Genomic DNA, 24,173 nt, shown 5'->3' with positions numbered 1-24,173 from the left:
AGACTATTTACCTATGTTGGAATTTGCTTATAATAGTTCAAAGCATGTGACTACAAGGTTTAGTCCATTTATGCTTTTGTATGGATTTCATCCTAGATCACCCGTTATGGTGCGGTTGGCTAAGGAGAAGATACAACAAGCGAAGGATTTTCTCCAAGACCATTTTGACATGCTTCGAGTTGCTCGACAGAATGTTAAGCAAGATCAAGATCGATATAAGAAGTACGTAGATGAGCATCGACGTCTTGCTATTTTCGAAGAAGGAGATAAGGTTTTCCTCAAAGTTCCGGAGCATTCAAAAAGTCTGAAGACGGGAAAAGTTGCTAAACTTTCACCACGTTATTGTGGACCGTTTACCATTCTCAAACGTATAGGTCAAGTGGCCTATAAGTTAGCTCTTCCAGAGCACTCACGAGTTCATCCTGTTTTTCATGTTAGCCGTTTACGAAAACAGCTAGGACAGAATGATAATGTCATTGACACAGGTGTGTTGGTTGACCTTATCGCACCGCCAAGCATTCCTCATGAGTCCGAAAAGATTTTGGATTCTCATGAGCTTCGCACCAGACATCATATCAGACGACGAGTGTTGGTAAAATGGCTAGATAGATCTGAAGAAGGTTCTACATGGGAGAATGTCTCCGCACTTAAAGAAACGTTTTCCTACGTTCGTTTTCGAGGACGAAAACGATTCTCCAAGGGGAGGGTAATGTAAGGACATGGGTCCTATTGGCAAGGCCACCAGCACGGCCGGACAGTGTGTACGCTAGGGGGAGGCTATAAGATAGCACGGTTGGGTGGAGACTAGCACACGCATTACCACCGCCCTTTCACAGGGCCTTGCTTCTCGCTGAATTTGCTGGTTGGAAAGCGGCTATGCAAGGCTGAAAACGCTGATGGAAGTGCTGCAAAACGTTGGCCTTCTTGGCTCCAAAAACGCAAGGTTGGTGGGGGGGATCGTCTTGCTGAGAAGGGTCTCCAGAGGCCTGTTGCACTTGAGTGGCTGATGCTCTCCTCCTCCTTCTGCCAGATAGTGCTAGCTTTGGTTTGCTTATATATTATCCTAGCAAAATTGCCCTACCTAGTTCCCAACAAAGTCACTTAATAAATAAGTGAAAAATGTCAAAAATAGGGAAATTAGGTTTAATGCACTGGAAAATTCCCTTGATGGATTCTGATGGAAATGCTTATGATCATGCTGTGTGCAACCAGAGGATATGCTTCTAATCTAAGTGTCTGGACATGCACGGTCTGCGAACAGACTCATAAAAGTGCCAGATCACTTCCTATTCTAGACTGATTTGATGAAACTGAACCCTGGTCATACTGTAGCTTGTCCACGGACACATAGGGTTGGATGTGTCATGTGACACGCTCTTCAAGTCTATACGACTAAAGACACTTGCTCCTTGTAGCTTATCAAGAATGTCATCAATCTGAGGGATTGGGAATCGATTCTTGATTGTGATCTTGTTTAAAGATCTATAGTCTATACACATACGGAATGTGCCATCCTTTTTTAGTACTAACAAGATAGGTGAACAATATGGAGAAATACTAGGTCTTATTAAGCCCTTCTCCAAAAGTTCCTTAACCTGCTTGAGGATCTCCTCTTGCTGCATTAAACCGATTGTATAAAAGGGCTGATTTGGAGGAGAACTTCTTGGGATCAAATCAATTGTATGATCCTCGGGTCGAGAAGGTGGGAGTTCATCTGTAAAACAATCTTCAAAACTTACCAGTAACTTAATCCTTTTTTGCTCTAAAGAGGAAGAAAGTTGTGAAGCAAACATATCTCTCTTTCTTACAAAAATTAAATACGCTGAAACACACTTTTTCATTACTTTCTTGATTGCAATGTGATTGGCGATGGGGATACGCCAATCACCTGCATCCGCAAGTAAAATATATTGCTTTCCTTTATGATCAAAGGATAAAGTTTTCTGTACATAGTTAGGAATGGGATGCATCTTGTAGTGCCAAGGCATTCCCAAGATGACATCACACGCTTCAAGTGAAGCTAGTAAGAAAGACTCTTGATTTTTGTAGTTACCGACCTTTAAATTCAGCTTCCCTATAATTGGAGTAGAGTTGGAGTTTTGCCCTTTGAAAGCAGAGGATGCTTGAATAGAAACTCCAAAACGGTTAGGCTGTAGATTTAGATCATCAACTAGCTTTGTAGAGATGAAATTGTCTGTATTGCTGGGATCGAGCAAAATAAGAGCCCGTTGGTTGTTGATGCTACCCCATGCTTTGAGAAGAGCTCTTTCTTTTCCATCCTTGGTTGTATTCCCTTGTACATCTCGGACTGCATTGGAAGAAGGTGGTTGCGGGGTTTTGGTAGGGCAATCACCCTTCGTATGTCCAATTTGTTGACACTTGAAGCATCTGCCTTCGTTGATGTAGGGTCTCAATTCAGCAAGAGAGAGGTATTTCCCTTTCTTGGGCTCAATTGGCTTTGCTTCTGCATCGGAGGCGGTTCTTTTCTTCTTTTGAGAAGAAGTAGAAGTAGGTTGTTCATGGAGAGCCTTTTGCTTGGTATGATAGGTGCTTTGCTCCATCTTCTTGGGAGTACCCTTGTCATGTATACCATCAACTATGCGAGCTGATTCCATAAGTATCTACAAGTTCTTGAGGATAAAGCTTCATAGCCTTTTGCAAGGCTTCATGCAATCGTGCTTCAAACTTGCGCATCTTCTCCGAATCTTCAATCTTCTTGAATGGGGTGACTTTCAAGAGAACGTCTCAAAACCTATCCACATAACGTGCAACAGTTTTGTTCTCTGAGTGTAAGAGTCGATCCCATTCTTTCTTTACTTCTTCCTCATAGTCTGGAGGAAGGAATTGTGCATAGAACTTCTTGAAAGTAGTCTAATCTTGGGGCTTGTGTTTTTCTAGGATTAGGGTCAGCCACCAACTGCTGGCGGTGCCTTTTAGGTACATACTGACATGGCGAAGCTTAGACCTTTCCTTAAAGTTCCCTTCTCCAAATGCAACTTCAAATTGGCGGATGAAAGCCAAAGCTTTGTCATTATTACGCTATCCGTTGTAGGTGTCAAATTTTACATCTTTGTCACGTGACTTGATTGTTTTCTGTTTGTGGTGCTTCTTCTTATGATGCTCCTTCTTTCTATTCTTAGACTCCTTGTGGATAGGAGTCCTTTCCCTTGACTGTACTTCCTACTACGGCGGATCGTCAAGGAACATGTCCTCTGGAGCGACTATGTCAGCCAGATTCTTCATGAAAGAAAATTGAGGAGAGTCAGGAGGATCCTGCTCTTGAACCTTTGGATTAAACTGCACATGACGTTTTGGAGGTTTCTTCTGTCTCCTGCATGCGGGAGGTTCCAATTAAAGTATCTTTCTTTGGTTCTTGCGACTTTGCATTTTGCATGCGGGAGGTTTCTTTTGTCTCTCCTGCATGCGGGAGGTTCCAATTAAAGTATCTTTCTTTGGTTCTTGCGACTTTGCATTTTGCGGGATTTCTCTCGATCCCTTTCTCAAGGGTATAAAGAATCTTTTGGACTTCTGGATGGGAGAGAGAACTCTGTCACCTGCTGTTGAAGGATAGTGGACTCTATCTCATGTCCCTCCATTTCTGCAGTGCATTGCGTTAACTAAGACTTCAGGTAACGATCTGCCTATTGCTTGCCTTGCAAGTCGTTTGAAACATCCTCAACCAAAATGTAGCCTCGTTTTGTTTGCTTCTTAGGCAACCCTCGTGGTCATGGACTCCACTTATATGTGCTCTCTTTTGTGCCATAATAATTGCTCAAACACTAAAAACTTGACACTACTTTTGCTCTAGTGCCAAAAGGAAACTTTTAATAGAGTGTCTAGTGTCACCAGCGTGTGACTACTATCTATCCTTTTTGTTGATTTCTTTCTTATTATCTATTTACTTTCACTTTTTGGAAACACCCCTCGGGAAATCTAACTGCCCTGCATTGCATAGCTAGTGTGGAACTGTCCAGAGGGAGTCCAGGCCTGAGGGCAAGAGAGCACTAAGGTTGGACAAGGAGTATGGTTAGCCAAGTGGGGTCATTGACTAGCCAAAGTGGAATCCTTTGCTACAGAGGCTACATTTCAGTTTTGGATGTGGCCGCAGTGTACAAAGAGGGTCGGATGACCTAGAAAGATACAATGGCAGCATCTCCTAAAATTTAGGGAACTGCTATTTTGGGACCTGAAAATGTGTTGGCGTCATTACCTCCGGAATGACAAAGGGAACATTTTCTTACTCCGCCGTGAAGTCAACTGGGCAACCGGTTGGGATATTTTTAGGCGGCAACCCCGAAACGGGAAAATGCTTGTAAAAGTGCCAAGTGGCACCTTCTGGTGCACTTGCCTTATGCAACAAGAAGTGGCGCTGAATTTGAAGAGGAGAGAGCCTCATTTTCAGATTTTGTCACAGGTTAAGAGCTATGGAGTGCTTGCTTTCCCTCTTATGCACAGTGCGGTGCCAGGAGTGATGCCCTGCACGCTACGCACTGCCCTCTCTCTCCCCTTTGGCAGTATGTTATGCCCCTCTAGTGGGCTCTTCATTTGACCAATGTACAGTTGTGTGGGTTCATGCGCGATTGCCGAGGCAAGAGCCTCTTGCACAGGTACTGGATTAGCTAGCGGCTAATCCCCCCGCAGGTACAGGTGAATTCGGAGAGGTTTCACGCCAGAAATCTCATCCGATTCAAAGGGCAAGTAGCCCTACAGGTGCGGGAGCTCGAGGACTTGCTAGGGATGCGACCGGCACGCGGAACGGAGCCCGAAACAGTGAATTACAGCCTGCTGTGTATTTTTGCAGGTTTAGGGTTTTGGCCCTAAACGGACCCTAATACCCCCAGGAGGTTCGGGGACGCAAGGGGACCGCTGTACAGGCGATCTGGCGCATTTTCAGGGCTGAAAACAGAGAATTCAGCGTGCTGCAGATTCTCGCCAGGTTTTGCAAAGTGCCCGTATGCGTCGGGAAAGTCATTCAATGCGTGGGAATACTGACTGTGAAGGGTTCTAGTACAGTTATGCTGCCGAAATCGGGCTGGAACAGTGGAAATTCAGCCGAGTTTGTGCGGGGCAGCTTGTAGGAACCACAGCGTTTATTCCCTCTTTTGAACAATAAAGAAATACCGAAAGGGGCGCCTAAGTTAGGGGCCAATCTGGTGTCCGTCTACTCATACAGGTGCAATCTAGCAGCCTGTATCCCTCTCCCCTTTGTTGTGTCTTGAAAGTACAGGTAAAATAGACGACTAATAATGGGTGAAAGCTAAATCAAGGTTTAAAGTAGAGTCTACCGCCCTTTTTGGATTGAACAGGCCGGTTACATGGTTCCATCGACGGGATTAAATCACTTTTTCCCATAGAAGTGAGCCTTGGTCAGTTTTGGGCTTGAAGACACAGGGGATCATAGACCAGACACAGGGAATTGTAATTATGGCTGACAGACCAGATGATGTGACTGAAGAGGTTTCCTCTTCACAGGGTCAACAGACACATGAAGTGGGTGAGTCCTCAAGACCACCACAGACTGATGATGATATATTCAGGACCCAGTTGGCTACTGCTGTGGCTATGTTCACACAAGTAATGCAGAACCCAAGGTTTTTAGCCTTTCTGCAACCTCCTGTTCCGTCTCAGCAAGTTGGGTCACTGGATCATATTCAAAAGCCTGTTAAGGCTCGAACACAGGTGATTCATACCGCACAGTCAATGGAAACACCTGTACACTTGACGGAGAACATGCAGTCTCCACAACGTATGCCTAAGGTGCAAGAACAGGTGGCTGAGATGCCAGTTTTTCAAGCTGTACCAATTCAGTCCGCCACCTTTCAGCAGCCTATAGCTGGTTCTAATGGGCAGGGAAGCAACTTACAGGCTATGCAACAGGTCTTCCCACCACCTTCAGTACACCCTGGCTATTTTGGAGGTGGATCCGTATTCCAAAGCATGGCTGGTCATGCACCTGGAAATCAGTTTTATACGCCAGGAACAGTGTTTGGGGGTGCTCAAACGATGATGCCTAACCCCATGTACAGTGTCATGGGTATGCAACCAGGGTTTCAAAGCACTCAGGGACAATTTGGGATGCCACAAGCAAATTTTGGCATGGCTGGAATTACAAATCAGCAGCCAAATATGGCATTTCCAGGTCAAGTTAATAGCGGCCAAGGAACACAGATGAACCCTATTAGTGTTCCCATGTTTCAGTCACTTCCATATGACAATTTAACGCCGCTGGAGAGGCCAACTCCGTACAAAGAAGGTGGCAAAGGAGTGTCATTCACGACCTTTACAGGGTTTGATGACAGGAAGAAGGCTCTTTCATTCCTCCAGCAGTTTGACAAGGCCTATGCAGGGGGAAACTTTACAGAGGCTTCAAAGGTCCGCAAGGCAGCCACTTTCTTGACAGGGAATGCGGGACAATGGTGGACAACTTTATTGCTTCAAGGGCAAGCTCCGTCCACATGGATTTACTTCAAGCAGATTTTTGCAGCAGCATGGTTATCTGATGATTTCGAAGCAGATGTCATGACAGAATGGCACCAGCTTAATGCTGCCACTTGCAGAAATCTGGATGATTACAATCGGAAGTTTTGGAAAGCTCTACTTCCAGTAACTTCCTATAGGTTTGTGCCATTGACAGAACAGATTGAAAAATACTGTTGTGGCCTACCCAAAGGATTGAGAAAATACTGCACAAAGACAAAAGTCACTACTTTGACGCAGCTCATCGAGGTAGCAAACACTGGCAATGGTTTGCTCAAGGGAGAAGATTGTGAATTTAACACTGGCGTCAAGGCAGGATCAGGCAAGAAAAATTCAGCCAAGAAGCACGTTCCCAATGAGGCTCCTAAAGGGACTCAGGAGTCAGCCAACACAGGGAAAGACAAAGCTACGGCTGAATCAGAAAAAGGACCAGCAAAGAAATGGAAAAGACGTTTTCCTCGCAAGTCAGAAGAGCAAAAGAAGGTCCTGAGGACAGAGAACAAATGTTTTATATGTGAGCAGCCTGGCCACATCGCTTACAACTGTCCTACAAAGAAAAGGCCAGCTGATTCTGAAGACAAGGAAGACAAGAAAGGAAAGAAGCCCATGGCTGGTCTAGTGCCAGATATGGTGGGCGACAAGCCAAATTCAGATGCAAGTGAGCTTTGCAGAGCATGGGGAAAGGTTAGGGATCAAACAGTGCTTATCTTCTTTGATCCAGGTGCCAAAGCCAACTTCATTTCCCCAGAATTGGCTTCAAAGTTGGGAATCAGACCTGAAGAGATGGGGTATACAGCAGAGGCAGGTTTGGCATGTCCTGGCCATACAGAGGCTGTGACACCCATCATTGGAAAGTTGCGTCTACATATCCAGTCCTATGTAGATGCTGAAGAATTTTACATCATGCCACTGGACGGATGTGATGTGTTGTTAGGTATTCCTTGGTTATTTCGTGTACAGGGAATCATGGATGCCTACAACAAAAAGATCACTGTACAGAGCAGGGGAAAGACTCACATTCTGGATGTAAAGCTTAAAGGGGAGTCTATTCCTACTGTATCAGCTTCTGCTATTACTTCTGTAATGAAAAAGCATCTTTCTGCGTACTTGGTTTTTGCACGTGAAGTGTCAGATTGTGATGAATCAAATTTATCTGTGCTAGATAAAGAAAGGTCAATGTTTTTACAACAGTATAGTGACTGTTTTTCCGATTCATTACCGTCTCAATTACCGCCAGAGAGACCCGAGGACCATGCGATAGATTTGGTGCCAGGCAATAGCCCACCAAATAAGCCTCCGTACAGGGTTAGTGCGGCTCAGCAGAAAGAGATAATGGGCCAAGTACAGGAGTTGTTAGAAAAGGGGCTGATTCAGCCCAGTTCATCTCCATTCTGTTCTCCAGTGTTGTTGGTGCAGAAAAAGGATGGCTCATGGCGTATGTGCATCGACTACCGTGCACTGAACAAGAATACCATCAAGAATAGGTTCCCTATACCTAGAATTGATGATATTATGGACAAATTAGAAGGAGCAGCTATGTTTAGCAGGATAGATCTAAAGAGTGGGTATCATCAGATCCGCATTAGATCAGAGGATGTGCACAAGACTGCTTTTAGAACAACGTTTGGCCTTTACGAATTTTTAGTGATGCCCTTTGGTCTCACAAATGCTCCTGCTACGTTTAATAGGATGATGGACAGAATTTTCCGTCCACACCAGCAGTTTGTTGGTACGTTGTTTGATGACATGATAGTCTACTCAAAGAATGAAGAGGAGCATAGGCATCACTTGGCCATTGTGTTCAAAGAGCTACGCAGTCATAGGTTGCTCATCAATGCAAAGAAAAGTGAGTTTTTTCTGGAAGAGATTCACTTTCTGGGACACATTGTCTCAAAGGATGGTGTCAGAATGGATCCTGCAAAAGTTGAAGCGATCAAGTCATGGCCAAATTTGAAGACGGTGCATGATGTCCGAAGCTTCTTGGGACTATGCTCCTATTACAGAAGGTTTATCCGAAATTTCGCTGAGATTGCTTCACCTTTACATGCTCTTCAAAAGAAGGCAGTCACCTTTAGATGGACACAAAAAGAGATTTCAGCTTTTAATCTCTTAAAGGAAAAGATGACTTCGGATCCAGTCATTGTGTTGCCAGATCTTAGGAAGTCATTTGTGGTCCAGTGTGATGCCTGCGGTAGTAGCATTGGTGCTGTGCTAATGCAAGATGGCAGGGTAGTAGCCTATGAGAGCAGAATTTTGCAAGGGCCAGAGATGACCATGCAGGTCTATGAGAAAGAGTTACTGGCTGTGATTCATGCGCTCTTAAGTTGGAAACACTACCTGCTAGGTGCAGACTTTGTTGTCCAAACGGACCATCAGACCTTGCGATACTTCTTGACACAGACAAAGTTATCTGAGAAGCATATGCGATGGGCAAATATCTTGTCCATGTTCCATTTTCAGATTGTGCATGTGGAAGGCAAGAAGAACGTTGTGGCTGATGCCTTGTCAAGAAAGCCATTGCGACGCAAAGTTATGGAAGAGAGTCATGTCCCACCGTATGCAGGGCATCGTGGTATCGATGCTACAGTTAAAGCGGTAGAGACATTCTTCTATTGGCCTACATTGAGAAGGGATGTGGATGCCTTTGTGCGAGAATGCCTAATATGCCAAAAGGTCAAGTTTGACAGGCAAAAGGCACCAGGGTTATTGCAACCACTACCTATTCCAGATAAACCATGGGAAAGTATTGCTATGGATTTTATCTTTGATCTTCCGAGAACGCAGACAGGAAACGATGGTATTTGGACCATTATTTGCAGATTCAGCAAACAGGCTCATTTTATTCCTGTCAGGAAGAAGATAAAGCCAGATCAGATGGCACGCTTGTTTATGAGCAATATTTTCAAGTATCATGGCATGCCACAGTCGATTATTAGCGACCGTGATCCACGCATGACTAGTTTGTTCTGGAAAGGCTTGTTTGAGAATATGGGTACCACGCTCAAATTCTCTTCGTCATTTCATCCTCAAACAGATGGACAGTCAGAAGAGGCAAATTCTACTGTCCTAGATCTGCTGAAGTGTTATGTGTCAGAGCATAAAGGAAAGTGGGAGCAGTATTTGCCATTGGTGGAGTATGCATACAATAATACAGTGCATTCATCAACTGGCAAGGCACCTTTCGAGATAGTTGAAGGTGGCAAGAAAGTTCCTCCCATACTGCATACAAAGGACAAGATATTTGAAGCAGATAAGTATGTTCAAGACATGGATGAAATGTACAAGAAGGTCAAAGTGGCCTTAGAAAGGACTCAGGCAAAGCAAAAGAAAGCAGCTGATCGTCACCGTCGTGAAGTGGTATATTCACTTGGTGATTGGGTGCTTCTACGGTTTGAAAAGGCAAGGTTAAAGAAGATGAAGGGCAAGGAAAGACTGTTTCCAAAGCTCAGCATGCGTTACTATGGGCCTTTTCAAGTGTGCGACATAATCAGTGATGTTGCATATAGGCTGAAATTGCCTGACAGTTGGAAGATTCACAATGCGTTTCATGTGAGTCTTCTCAGACCCTATGTGGGTGATGTGCCAGAAGCTATTCCAGCTGAAGATCAGCCGGAAGTCGAGGAACTTGACGAGATCTTGGTCCCTGAACAGATTTTGGCACACAAAGAAAGGAAAGTGAAAGGCAAGGTTGCTAGGCGTTACTTGGTAAAGTTCAGAAACTATCCACCAATGGATGCTAAGTGGATGGAAGAAGGTGAACTTGCAGAGTCACCAACTGTGTTATCACTTTACCTGGAAGCCTTCGATTTGCAACCTACCTTGACCCCTTGAGTTTCAAAGCTAAATGGATTGTCAGTGTGACAATGGCTTCTGAAACAAATGATGTACATGGTATTTAAAGTGAGCTCAAATGAAATACCTGTTACATGAATGTTAGAGCTGTACAGATTGTCAGTTTGGCAATTGCTCTTATGGAATGTCCAAAATTTTGGTTAGTGCTATAGAAGTGAGTATTTCTTGTCAGTTTGTCAAGGATACAGTGATTGCTTCTATTGAAGAGTACATGTGTAACTGCATTCTTAAACTGTCGGTTTGGGTATGCTCGAAAGTGTTACGGGATCCAACGTGTACGATAAGACAGTGGCAAAATGTGCAGCTATCATTTTGTCATTGGAAAGTTAGTGACTCAAAGCAATGGCAGAGTGCGAAGCTACCACTATGTCATTGGGACAGGGTTCACACGCAGGCAATACATGAGTCGACGAGGTGTTGAATACACCAGGGTTGACAATGAGCATGTATGTGTCGTATATGTGTCGACAGGTGTTGAATACATCAGTGTTGACAGTAAGCATGTACGACATAGATGCAAACGAGGACGTTTGAGATTTCAAGAGGGGGGTATGTCACCAGCGTGTGACTACTATCTATCCTTTTTGTTGATTTCTTTCTTATTATCTATTTACTTTCACTTTTTGGAAACACCCCTCGGGAAATCTAACTGCCCTGCATTGCATAGCTAGTGTGGAACTGTCCAGAGGGAGTCCAGGCCTGAGGGCAAGAGAGCACTAAGGTTGGACAAGGAGTATGGTTAGCCAAGTGGGGTCATTGACTAGCCAAAGTGGAATCCTTTGCTACAGAGGCTACATTTCAGTTTTGGATGTGGCCGCAGTGTACAAAGAGGGTCGGATGACCTAGAAAGATACAATGGCAGCATCTCCTAAAATTTAGGGAACTGCTATTTTGGGACCTGAAAATGTGTTGGCGTCATTACCTCCGGAATGACAAAGGGAACATTTTCTTACTCCGCCGTGAAGTCAACTGGGCAACCGGTTGGGATATTTTTAGGCGGCAACCCCGAAACGGGAAAATGCTTGTAAAAGTGCCAAGTGGCACCTTCTGGTGCACTTGCCTTATGCAACAAGAAGTGGCGCTGAATTTGAAGAGGAGAGAGCCTCATTTTCAGATTTTGTCACAGGTTAAGAGCTATGGAGTGCTTGCTTTCCCTCTTATGCACAGTGCGGTGCCAGGAGTGATGCCCTGCACGCTACGCACTGCCCTCTCTCTCCCCTTTGGCAGTATGTTATGCCCCTCTAGTGGGCTCTTCATTTGACCAATGTACAGTTGTGTGGGTTCATGCGCGATTGCCGAGGCAAGAGCCTCTTGCACAGGTACTGGATTAGCTAGCGGCTAATCCCCCCGCAGGTACAGGTGAATTCGGAGAGGTTTCACGCCAGAAATCTCATCCGATTCAAAGGGCAAGTAGCCCTACAGGTGCGGGAGCTCGAGGACTTGCTAGGGATGCGACCGGCACGCGGAACGGAGCCCGAAACAGTGAATTACAGCCTGCTGTGTATTTTTGCAGGTTTAGGGTTTTGGCCCTAAACGGACCCTAATACCCCCAGGAGGTTCGGGGACGCAAGGGGACCGCTGTACAGGCGATCTGGCGCATTTTCAGGGCTGAAAACAGAGAATTCAGCGTGCTGCAGATTCTCGCCAGGTTTTGCAAAGTGCCCGTATGCGTCGGGAAAGTCATTCAATGCGTGGGAATACTGACTGTGAAGGGTTCTAGTACAGTTATGCTGCCGAAATCGGGCTGGAACAGTGGAAATTCAGCCGAGTTTGTGCGGGGCAGCTTGTAGGAACCACAGCGTTTATTCCCTCTTTTGAACAATAAAGAAATACCGAAAGGGGCGCCTAAGTTAGGGGCCAATCTGGTGTCCGTCTACTCATACAGGTGCAATCTAGCAGCCTGTATCCCTCTCCCCTTTGTTGTGTCTTGAAAGTACAGGTAAAATAGACGACTAATAATGGGTGAAAGCTAAATCAAGGTTTAAAGTAGAGTCTACCGCCCTTTTTGGATTGAACAGGCCGGTTACAGTCTAGCCTTAATAAGACAAAATTTTGAGGACACTGGTGAGAATAACACCAAAACTCATAATAAACTCACAAAATAGCTATGGTTAATTAGCGTAACCAGTGTCACAAAGATACGGAAGCGTAAATTGACTTTTTAATTGCACTTCAAATACTCAAGAGAATTTGAGAGAGAGAGAGAGAGAGAGAGAGAGAGAGAGAGAGAGAGAGAGAGAGAGAGAGAGAGAGAGAGCGCTTGACACTTCATTGGGGAGGAGAAGATGGGCTGGTCCCCCCCCCCATAAAGAGAATATCTTTATTACTAAGGGAGAATCTTTACAAGCATAGGAACGGGGCAAAAGCTCGTCCTCTATTCTTTCTTTTCTGCTTCTGACTGAGAGAGTGAGAAAACTACTCTCTGACTATTGAGAGGATTTTCCCTCTGCTGTGAGATTTTGGGAAGCTCCTTGTAAGCGAGAGTCTATCTTCCACAAAACTCCACGGAAGCGCTTATAAATGAGAGTCTACCTTCCGCTAATTGTTTCCCTTTATGCATAATCATTCCTTCGATAAAAACAAGGGAGAAACACACAAAATGCACGCACACATGCTTGTTGCAATTTTTTGCACATAACCTGAAAATGTCACCTGAGCACGTTCCAATGCCGAAACAGAGACCTTTTTCGTGATTTAATCGCACCAAACTCTGTGTACGTGTAGTGTAGGTAGAGAAGAACTAGATTTTATGAGTACTTTGCTGAAATTCACCCTAATAGAGATGATTAGGGATTGAAAACAGAGAATTTGCAGGAGCTAGGCGTGAAAGAAAGAGTTTTTCCTTCTACTTTTCGCGATGAATCTTCCCCCACAGTAGCCTATGTGTGAAGATCTCTATCTTACTTCATATATATTTATTATGTTTCAGCACAAGACTAGAATTAGAAGATAACTCTGACAATAGGCGCAAGAGACTGTGTTGGATTGAATGAATAAAACCGAGTACGAATGGTTCCTTTTATAGGACTTGAAGAGTCATTAGTGAAGAGGCATGTCTCTTGGTGAAGAGACATGACTTTAGACGTAAAGACACATCCTTTCGGCGAAGAGCTGCAACCATTGGGTGAAGAGTCGCACCCGTAGGGCGAAGGGGTGTGACCAGTCGTCGAAAGAGTGTGGCTTTTGGTGAAGAGCTTTTGGGCGAAGGGTCATAACCATCCAAGCGTAGGGGTCCTCCTTGGCATGGCACTTCACCTATCTGCGTCCATGAGTGTATGTACATGATGTTTATTAGTCACAATCGTGACATTTCCTCCCTCTTTAAATAAAACCCATGTGTTAAATGAAAATCTGCTGTTTGTTAAAGAATTCTTGAAGTAGGTGAGGGTTTTGTTGCATGTCTTCATCTGTTTGCCAAGTAGAATCTGACTCATCCAAGTCTATCCACTTAACAAGAAACTCAGCTGTAATCTTTTGTCTTGTTTCTTTATGACGAACATTGAGAATCTTTTCTGGAACGAGAATAATATGTTCATCTTCCATTTCTGGTACATAAGAAGATAAGTCTGCAACAAGCGAATCTCCTTGAATATACTGTTTGAGCGAGGAAATGTGAAAAGTTGGATGTATCTTTCCCCATGAAGGTGAGAAGTTCCAACTTGTAATAACTGACATCTTAATTTTTCTTGATGATCTTGAAAGGTCTATAGAAGTGAGGACGTAACTTTGGAAATACTGATTTGACTGTTTTGTAGTGATGGGATGCCACATATAGTGAAACCAAATCTCCTTCCTTGAATTTTGCATAACGAAGATGCTTCTTGGCCTGCTTCTGGTATTTTTGTTGAACATGAACTAGTTTATCTCGAATCTGTATTGAACCAACCGATCTGCTAACGCTACTTTGTGTTGAAGAACAAAGTTCGTAGGTACAAGAGGAGTGTGTCCATATGCTGCTTGAAATGGGGTCATTCTAGTCACTGAATGAGGAGAATTGTTATAAGCAAACTCCACAAGGTGCAAGTAATCCTCCCAAGATGCTAAGCGATTCTGTATATAGTGTCGAAGCATCTCTTCTAGAATTTGATTCACTCTTTTTGTTTGACCATTTGTTTGAGGATGGTAAGCTCAACTGAACAAGAGATTGGTGCCAAGAGATTTGAATAGAGAAATCCAAAAATTTCCTGTGAACTTTGGATCTCAGTTTGAAATATGTTGTACAAATAGTGTTGCGACATTTGGGACAGAAACCGTTTTCTTGCAAGGAATGAAATGCGTCATTTTGGAAAACCGATCAACCACCACTAGGATTTGAGCATTGCCTTTGGGTGAGCGAGGCAAAGTGGTGATAAAATCCATGCTTATACTTTCCCATCTTTCTTTTGGTACGGATAAAGGTTGAAGTAGACCTTGAGGTAGTTGTCGAGAAGCTTGCATGATCTGACATGAGTGACAAGCCTTTACAAACTTTATCACAACTGCTTGCATTTGTGGCCAAAAATACGTTGTTGACAAAAGCCGATATGTTTTATTGACTCCAGGATGTGCAGCAAAAGGAACGTCATGATGTTCTTGTATCAAAATCTTCCTTAATTGTGTATTGTGAGGTACACAAATACGATCAATGTAATGCAATAATTCATCCACTATTGTATAAGGTGCGAACATGTTCATTTCTGTAGGATGACTTAAGAGCTCGATACTCATTTCCAAAATCACGATCTGTGAAGTATTCATTCTTGAAACAGACAGGAATTTTCATTTGTACGTCACTTATGGCATAATTTGTTGCTGTAGGCATACGACTCAAAGCATCTGCAACCACATTTTGTAAACCAGGCATGTACTGAATAACCATGTGGAAGTTTGCCAAAAATTCAACCCATCTTCCTTGAGTAGGATTCATCATAGGTTGAGTGACAATATACGTCAAAGACTGATGATCTATTTTAACCACTGATTTTTCGCCAAGAAGGTAATGTTTCCAAGTGCGATAAACATGCACGATAGCCAAAAATTCCTTGTCATATACTGGATATCGCATCTAGATTTCTTAAAATTTCCGACTGTCAAAAGCTATGACGCGATCATTCTGCATAAGGACTGCGTCTGACGCTTGATTAGAAGCATCTGTCATTATATCAAATGATTGAGTAGGATCTGCTGTTGCCAAGACTGGTGTTGTTGTCAAAGCATGTTTAAGATCATTGAACGACTTGTTTGCTTCAGGAGTCCACTGTAGCTTATCCTTCTTTGTCAATTCCGTCAAAGGAGAAGCAATATCCGAAAACTTGTGAACTTTGGTGTGATAAAAATTGGCAAGTCCCAAGAAAGAACGCACATCGAAATAGTGAGAGGTAAAGGCCAATCTACAATGACCTGGATTTTCTTGGGATCCACTGCAATCCTTGTAGCAGAAATCACATGTCCAAGATAGTCCACGTGATCCTTGAAGAATTCGCTCTTCTTCTTGTTAATGTACATCACATTTGTACATAAAATCTCAAAAACAATCTGCAAGTGTTCTTTGTGATTTGCCATGGTTTTGTTGAAGACAAGGATGTCGTCGAGGTACACGATCATAAATTTATTCAAATGAGGGCTGAAGATTTTTTTTTATCAAAGTCATGAAGGTAGCTAGGGCATTGGTTAACCCAAAAGGTATAACTAGAAATTCATAATGGCCATATTTTGTACGAAAGGCTGTTTTGTACTCGTCGCCAATTTGTATGCGAATATGGTGATAGCCTTGAGATCAATACCTTTGAACCAATAACTGATCAAAGAGTTCGTCGATGTGAGGCAAAGGGAACTTGTTTTTTAATTGTCAGCTTATTGAGAGCACTGTAATCAATACAAAGGCGCATAGAACCATCTTTCTTCTTGACCAATAAAATTGGGGCTCCAAAAGGACTTCTGCTGGGACGTATGTGACCCTTAATCCAATAAATCTTCCAACTGCCGCTGTATTTCTTGAGATTCCGAATACAAAACTCGATAAGGAGCTCGAATTGGTGGAGGTTGTCTTGGGATTAAATCAATGGCATGATCCACGGGACGCCAAGGAGGCAGTGTAGTTGGGAGCTCATCAAGAAATAAGTCCAAGAATGGTTGAAAGAAGGGTTGTCGCAAGTAAGCAGTGGGTGATGGTGAGGATTTTGATTTTTTTCGTTTTCAACTTCTTTTTCTCGCAACATAACCAAGGCCGTTGCACCATCACGCTTGCGTACCAAACGTTCAACTTGTAAAGTTGAGACCAATGTGATAGGCTTCGCATTAAAAAGACCACGGAGTTCCACTTCTCGATGATCATGATAAAGCCGAATAGAATGATCTCTGAAGCTGATAAGGGGATCATACTGGTACAACCAAGATTGGCCAAAAGAATCATGTCGTAGTGTGACAAGAGCATTACTGAGAAATTTAATTGATCTTGGTAATCTTGAATCTGGAACTGTAACTGCTGAAGTTTCCTGTTGCACTTCAAAAATGATCCATCTGCAAGTTCGACTTGAAAAGCTTCCAAACTCTGTCGTGTTGGTAAGCGGAGCTTGCTTACTAAGGAAGTGCTCATGAAATTCATAGAACAACCACTATCCACGAGCACATTGATTGGATGTTGATTAATGAAACCAAGAAGATCGAGAACCTGGTTAGACAGATCAATAGGAATTGAGGTTCGATTGTGTGCATTCAGCATCAATGTGTTGACCACTTTGGAAATTCGAATCGCACGAATAGTGTGTTTGCCTTTGTTCGGTACAAGAGATGGACAATGTTCTGCATTTGGGCATGACTCCATATTTGAATTTTGCTGAATGTTAGAAGGATTAGGGCGCTTTAGACATTCAAACCATCTGTGTGAAACAGTAGATTGTGCACAATCCTGTGCAATTGGACTTAGAGGTGGAGGGAGTCGATGAAGAGGTTTGTTGTCCAGTAGAAGGATTGGGCTGAAAATCACGACGGCCATTTCGACGGTTATCTGGACGAAACCTGCCTCGATTTTGATTACCATTGGAAGAGGATCCTGCTTGAGAAATTGATGCTCGGCCAGAAAAATGGGGTCGAAAGGCTTGCTGTCCTGAGAAGGGTTGTCTAGAAGATTGGTGAGAGCTTTGAGATGAACGTTGCTGTTGTCCTTTGCGATCACGTTGGAAAGGACAAGCTCTATTGGAGAATTGGTTTCCAAGAGGAAAATTCCTCTGAGGACGCCGATTATCACCAAGGCAATAGGCAATGGCTTCATCCAGTGTGGCCGGGTTGTATTTGTGCACGTCATCCTATAGGGTGGGTTCAAGCCCATCGACAAAACTGTGGAGTTTATCAGAAGGGTTGAGGGTCTCTATCTCCAGAGTCAACCTTTGGAACTCTGTGATATACGTGGCCGCCGGCCAAGGAACCATTCTAGTTTAGGCGGCGGAGAGAAGACCGGGCATGAAAGTCCGCGTTGGCAAGCTCAAAGGCCTTGCGAATTGCGCGTCGGAATTTATTCCATGAAGGGGTGTGTTTGTTATCTGCAACCCGTCGTTGCCACCAAAGGAAAGCGGTGTCCTTCAGTAGAGGACTTCCTAGTGAAACCTTTTTGCTCTCGGCCAAATTCATATTGGACAGATAAATTTCCATCTTAAACAGCCATTGGTCTAGCACGCGTGTGTCGTGACGACCATTATAAGGCTTCAGCAATTTAACGTCAAGTTTCTTTTTATGAGCAACATTAAAGATTTTATAAAGTAATTGGAGTTCATGATTATCTACCTCAGTCGTCGGATCTGGTTCTACGTTGTTGTCCGCGGAGGCTTCTGAAGAAGGTGATGTAGAAGCTGCATGTGGAGTCCGCGAAGTAGTGTGGTGACGTTGAGAAGAGGTCTGCATCTGCATCTGGTCCAAGCGAGTGGAAATGGACGCGAGGCTGGCCGTAAGTACTCCCATTTGTTCCTTGAGAACAGCCAAGGTGTCCTCTGCTTGGCTTCTATCCTGTGATGTAGGCATGGCTATATCTCAAAGGGAATAATGAGGGGAAGCTGGCGAGGTGTGAGGTAAATAGTCGGGAGAAGCTGAAGCAAACTCGTCGCCAAACTCGGTGAAGATTTTTGAGCCAAATGAAGAATCTGAGATGTCCTCGACCTCGTCGAGACAGGAGGTGTGTAATCTGCTGGAGCGGGCGACACAGGTGTGTAATTTGGAAGTCGTAACTCGCTGTGAACACGTACCAGGGGCTGGAGGGATATTATATTGTTGACAACGTCCACTCTGCACTCTACCAGTGAGTAGGCAAGATGGGGATATCGCCCAAGTAAATACTCGTAATGCTGAAGGTGCCGAGAGTCGCAGGTGACAAAAATATGCCACACCACCCAAGTCTAGAACTGTGTCTCGTGGCGGTGGGTGACGTATAGTAAATACCCCTGTGGGATTGGCATGGCGTGGGGCGTTGGAACAGGTGCAGGGACAGGTTCTTGAACGGGTTCTGGTTCTGGAGTTCAGGAATCGGGAATGATGATGACCTGTGGTTTGGGTGCTGAGTCCGGTTCTGGCTCTAGAGTATCGGAAATAATAATTACTTCGGGTGTCGGGAGAGGGTACGTCGGCAAGAATGCTTCGGAATCTCGTCTATGTACGGGAAAGCATTCCATTGATGTTCATCGGCCATAGTGAATGCGGGCACACGGCGCGGGAAACGATGTGCAAGGGGCCGGATTTGCCAGCGTGGGCTCTTTGGGGGAGAGGCGTAAAAAATGATCCTGCCTGCATGGTTGTGTTGATATCGCTGGCTTGTATTTAGCGAAGGTGCTTTCAAATGACAGTGTTTAATAAAGTGAGTTGGCCGGGCAAGGTTGGGCGCCCTTAGTGGGTAATGAAGAAAACCTTGCTTTGATTAGTAGCTGGCCTTAAAAAAAAACCATACGTTGCGTAGAGAAATCACCAGCGTGGACTTTAATTTACAAAGCCTGCCAGTGTAGGCTGGGCTGCTAGCGTTTAAAAGCAGCGATAGGTGAATAGCTGCCAGGCGGAAGGGTATGCGAGGCGAAGGGGCATACACCAAGGCCGGGAATTGCAAGGGGATGTGACCCTTCATCGGTAAGAGGTGCAACCCGTCGACCCGAAGAGACACCACTTGATGAAGAGACATACGTCGAGAATTGCAGCAGGTATGCGGCATACACACATCGCCTTCTCTTGAGTTATTTATGTATTTATAAAAGAGGGTTTCAGATTACCTCATATGTGTCTGTGTGTAGTCCATCTTTCTGCTGCTTCCATGCAACTCCAGGAGAGGGTAGAGTGTAGCTGCAAGGGTGAGAAGCTCACAACCTTCAGGGTGCGGGACTTTTTGCTCTGATACCACTGTGAAGATCTCTATATTACTTCATATATATTTATTATGTTTCAGCACAAGACTAGAATTAGAAGATAACTCTGATAAGAGACTCAAGAGACTGTGTTCGATTGAATGAATAAAACTGAGTACAAAGGGTTCCTTTTATAGGAATTGAAGAGTCATTAGTGAAGAGGCACGTCTCTTAGTGAAGAGACATGACTTTAGACGTAAAGACACATCCTTTCGGCGAAGAGTTACAACCATCGGGTGAAGAGTTGCACCCGTAGGGCGAAGGGGTGTGACCAATGGTTGAAAGAGTGTGGCTTTTGGTGAAGAGGCATGTTTTTTGGGCGAAGGGTCGCAACCATCCAAGCGTAGGGGTCCTCCTTGGCATGGCACTTCGCCTACCTGCATTCATGAGTGTATGTATGATGTTTATTAGTCACAATCGTGAGACTATGATCAAGAGATACCTTGTTCTAGGTGATGGGAGCTCCAGGACTCCATATACACCACAAAGGCTGATTCTCTAGCTTCAATGGAGACCTCTGGTGCGTAGAGCACGCTCACTTTAGGGGGGGTAGGTGCACTGCCAACTTGTGAAGAGGGGGAAGGGTGCTCCTTTATAACCAGGCAGAAGAGGGGGCGCTAGAGGATGAGGGAGGGTGAGAGTGAGAGTGACTCGTGAGAGAGTCACTTTGCATTGGTAAGTGTGCCAAGTGGAACACTTACTTAATAATCTTTAAAACCATTCAACTTTCACATTTAAAAAGTTCCTAGGCTATTAATAAAATGTGAAAATTAACTCACAACTGCACACATGGATACTACTAATAAAAACGTTAGCTGCTCTGCAGCACAATGCTGTACCGACATTGTCTGGCATTAACTGTTCGCACTTGTCTGGTCATTTGGTCCGGTACAAACAATGAAAATTAGTTTGACTGACTTATCTAAGCCTTAAAAATAATCCGAGCCTTAGGATTAATGTTCTAAGGACCCCATCTCATTCCTGTGCTCGCACTGACGCGCGTAATTTTCTGAGCCTAAAATCTGAGGCTACTGTCTACCCCTTATTGAAGATCCGATTTCCCAATCACCAGGGCTTCAGGGTATTTTTGCAATGGTCTCCCTGAGATGCTTTGGCCCAAGTTTGGGCATACCTGAGGCCCTAGAATTACTACTTCTATTCTGATGTGCACACAACTAATTAGATAAATTTTTTCTCGTAAATAAATTAATTATTTACAAAGTATGACATTGTTACATTGGCCTAGGTGTCTAGACCTGTGCATAGGAAGCACCTCTTATTAGTAGTTATTAACTTACTAATAATTGACATATTGCATTATTTCGTGAAGTCGTGGGATGTCCACCAGCCACGAGGCTGCTCGACCCAGTATTTAGGACCTTTATAGGCTCACCTCTTCAACCTAAGTCTAGTACCCTGTACCCAACAACACTAGCATTTCCTCTGCACCATCATCACCTTCATCTCTCTAATAGTTTTAACCATCAGCCTATCGCCAACATCCGGACCAGATTCAGCCGATCGCCATCATCAGCAGTAGACCAGCCCCAGCATTAGTGGATTTCAGCCCTCAGATCGGTTTTCAGCCATGGCGTTTTTGCATCAACAGACCAGCCTTGTAGATTTCAGCCCATAGCATCGTTAGTCCTTGTAGATCCCATCAGTTCCATCATCATTTTTTTTCGCATGTCAGCCCTGAGCCTTGCTGATCCAAGCATTGGTAGCAAGATCCCATCCGCATCTCAGCATCTAGGACCATCGTATCAGCATTTGTGCAAATCTAAAGCAAATACCTCTATAGCGATAGAGAGGGGGCCCCTTGGAGGGGGGTTTGGGACCCCATCTGGTGTTAGCCTTCTTCTCTCTCTCTCTCTCTCTCTCTCTCTCTCTCTCTCTCTCTCTCTCTCGCTCTCTCTCAGAACCTTCACTCAGTATCATTCTCTCCTCTCTCTAGTCTCTGCACATCTCTCATGAAGTACAAGGAACTCTCTTATGAAATAAAAGGAACCTTGAGTACGTATTGAGCACTCATTCTGAGTTATCACTTCCGCTGCACTTATAACCCACAATCCTTGAAAGTCGAGGAAGAGAGCCCACTTGCTACTGGTAGTATAGATAATATCCAGGCTGTGTCAATTCTGAAATCGCGGCGGTGGCAGAGGAGAAGGAACATGGGCAAAGGTGGTGCATGTGGAGGTCTTGCAACCATGTGACAAAAAACACTGCCAAGTGCAATAGTAGCCAAATTGTGATTTTCCTGTGGGCACTTACTGTCGCTGATTGGCTAAGCGAAGTGTCCACCCATGGGCGGGGTTACCAGCCTGGAACATCTCTGTAGGGGGTTGTCCGTGAGTCAGCATGTCAAGGACTGCAAGGGTGTTGGACGTGTCTTTGGTCCACATAAGAAAAGGTGAGTTGGACATATGCAGTACCCGGCCTTAGTGCAAGATAGGATATGCCCTTTCATTTGGTAAACAATTAGCTTTTCTGTATTCTGTGGGTGAGGAGTTGTTTTTCTGGCGAACTTTATTTTGGGTGGTTGAATTTGGTGCTATTGCTCAAACTTATGTCACATTCTTCTTATTTTGTCAATTCAGATAGGCTGCTGAAATGGTGCTTACTGTGGAGCACAAAGGTGAGGGACTTGGTTCCATTGGACATGCAAGAAGATGGCTCATCGTTGCGCTCTTCAACATGGTAGATTGTATCGTGATATTTGAAACTTCTAACGTTTTGTTGAGTAAGTTGTAGCAGCAAAACGCCCTCGTGTTGTCCTAACATAAGCAAGCTCTCTATTGTGGGATCTTAGCTGTGTATATTCTCTGTAAATTTAGTTGAGCATACCGACTTCTATGTATACCAGCTATGTGCTGAATTAACACGCTCCCAGGTCTTGTTTGTATGAATAAGCGCATTGTGTTGAAATGACAGAGTTGTTTGCAAACTCCCTTAGCTTTGTGGATGTTGTGGCAAAAGGAAGCTTGTCTGTCAGTTATGTTACTTTCATTGCATAAGCAAATCAACTATCATTGAGAAACTTTCTTTGCCTTGGATCAAGCTATTCTTTAAATTTGCATTTACGAGCCACATTGGTTGAAGTGGCTGTACACATACTTGCATTTTCTTTGCTTTGGGACAAGTCCTTCCACTTAACATTGGTGGGTGAAACTTACCTTTAGGTTCTGGAAAACCAAGGTCTTGTATCTGTAATTGTGCCCCCCCCCCCCGGCCTCTGTCCAAAAAAAAGACCGTCGTATTACTGAAGCTTGAATGGAAGTACAAGCAAAAGGTCATTGGTAGTGGAAAAACCCATCAGATGTTCAGGGGAATACAAACCATGGTAGAAAAATAAGAGTGATAGAAAGTAGAGGTTCTATATGGCTAATGTGAAAGTTTGGAAATTACTCTCTCTTGAAGCTACCACATACAGCCAGATCGCATAGCATATGTAGAAGAGTCCCAACTCACGAACGGTTGCTTCCTTGAGCCTTAAGGCCTTCCACCTAGTGCCAAATCCAGACTACTAATTTGTATTAAGAGAGAGAGAGAAGAAGAAGAATAATAAGTAATATTCTTGCTCTCAAAATTGGTACCATTTGGATGTTTTGAGGGACTTTTCAAGTAATAAAAACCAGCCTCCTTTGTGGGGAGAGAGAGAGAGAGAGAGAGAGAGAGAGAGAGAGAGAGAGAGAGGGGAAGAAGAAGAAGAAGTAGAAGAAGAGAGATTTTTGCAAACAATCCAAAGAGACCTCAAGGATCTATCCGACAAGTCTTGAACTCAAGACTTGATACTCGAAAGGGAATTGGCGTACCACACTTGGGTGCTAGAAAGGTGTTTAAGGGCTACTACTTGGGTGGATTACTTTTTGACACATGTATGGGAACCTTAGTAAGTAGTGGTTACTTTTGATATCAGAAGTAGGTCGTCGTTTTTGTCTTTCATACGAAGAAGGGAATTCAACTATGTAGTGTTGTTATGTTTGGCGGATTTATTGTGTATCCATGGTGGAATTCGGACTGCAAGATATTGGTTGTCAGAAAATTCTTAGGTTTGTCAGACTAGAAGTCAGATAGGATTGTCAGAGTTTGGGAAGGCAAAAGAAATGTTCTTGCTCGAGCGCATTATACATTGGCAATCACGGTGTTGATGACGGGGCGTCATGGGTGAATTTACTCTTTACTGTGGGATTGACGAGTGCTAAGTAGATTGCCGAGCAGGCAACATTTATGATGACGGTTAAGGTGACTAACAAGAAGGCAAGGTTTACAATAAAGAGGAGATGAACAAACTCAAGAAGAAGGCGAAGGGTTTGCAAAGAAGAAAGAGGAAGATGATCAGAATACAAGGAGAAATGTTATTTGCAGAGATGGAATTTGATTTGCAGTCACAAGGTAACTTTCTATATCAAGGTTTTCAAGAAGAATCAAAGTATTATCAACTAAAAATATTTCAAACGAATTAAGCAACCAATTAAATGAATTTTGCGGATC

At 43.9% G+C, this 24,173-nt stretch overlaps 1 protein-coding gene across 1 annotated transcript in view; it reads left to right on the top strand.

The window, feature by feature from the left end:
* LOC147429875 (uncharacterized) overlaps window positions 1–22,626 on the top strand; it is a 41,075-nt gene extending 18,449 nt beyond the window's left edge. The window contains exon 4 of the mRNA XM_086496067.1: window positions 22,280–22,626. The gene's annotated coding sequence lies outside the window, so the exon portion shown is untranslated. The remainder of the gene's footprint in view (window positions 1–22,279) is intronic.
* Window positions 22,627–24,173: the final 1,547 nt, after the last annotated feature.

This window comes from Adiantum capillus-veneris, chromosome 22 (assembly GCF_014529385.1).
Source record: "Adiantum capillus-veneris isolate H3 chromosome 22, ASM1452938v2, whole genome shotgun sequence".
Taxonomy (NCBI): domain Eukaryota; kingdom Viridiplantae; phylum Streptophyta; class Polypodiopsida; order Polypodiales; family Pteridaceae; genus Adiantum; species Adiantum capillus-veneris.
This window is presented reverse-complemented; position numbering and strand designations above follow the sequence as displayed.